Below are 962 nucleotides of genomic sequence, written 5' to 3'. Positions count from 1 at the left end.
CGCCTGTGTGCGGCATCAAGCGCACCCAAATGCCGCCCGCAAGCCGGGCGGCGGCGGCGCCGCTGCAGCTTCTCTCAGGCTCATCCCCACAGGTAACCGGGCCCCTGCTACGCCGCGATGTTAATTTTTAGCAGGAAGTTCCCAGGAACCTCTGGGAAAGGTCTGGGGCATCTCATCTCACCAGCTCTCAAGCCGATTAAAATTGTGTTCTCTTCAAAGGAGGCTTGTAGAGGCAGGCTTCATCCCTCTGGAAGTTCAATTAATTCCTTGAATGCTTTCGCCGAGGAACATGCTGATGTATCGGAATAGCCAGCTCTGCCTTTGAATATGTGGTAATTTACACCGAATAGCAATGTTGTTGGCAGCTGCTGCCATCAGTACTTAACCTGAAGGAGGTTTTAAAATTGGAAGCATGCATAGACTCTACATGAGGTTAGCTGGAAGCTTCGCCGTCTGAAATAACGCAAGAGCGCGGTGAGGAGATGTCTCACGGGAGAAGCGCCGGCAAACTCGGGAACAAGCACTTTTCAGCGTACCCGGTCCTACGGGTTCAGGCACCATCCACAAGATCCTCTCAGCCTATGCAACAGTTTACAGAGCTAGCTACGCTTTACACTGCACGGGTATTCGCTTACCAGTTGTCAACAGCGCAGATATTTTATCTTGAAATCACGTGAGACAGAAGGACCGAACTTGTCGCTTCTTATCAGGGCCGTCCAGCCAGCCTCTCGGTAGCTTCAGGATGAAGAGGAAGGCTTGTTTCAGCTGAGGCCCACCTGCAAGAGAAAACGTAAAAGGAACCACGCTGTGCCTTTAGACAGAGATGTTATTTGGCTCGAGTCCGCTGAAATTCCTCCTCGATTTATACCAAAGCCTTGCAGGGGAAGGAGACACTCACGCGAAGAAAGCCAAAGAGCTACTCCGCCTCCCCCCCCTCCCCTGTACCGAGCGTATCGTCTCCG

Source organism: Pygoscelis adeliae, unplaced genomic scaffold (genome assembly GCF_000699105.1).
Source record: "Pygoscelis adeliae isolate BGI_AS28 unplaced genomic scaffold, ASM69910v1 Scaffold120, whole genome shotgun sequence".
Classification (NCBI taxonomy): Eukaryota; Metazoa; Chordata; class Aves; order Sphenisciformes; family Spheniscidae; genus Pygoscelis; species Pygoscelis adeliae.
This window is presented reverse-complemented; position numbering follows the sequence as displayed.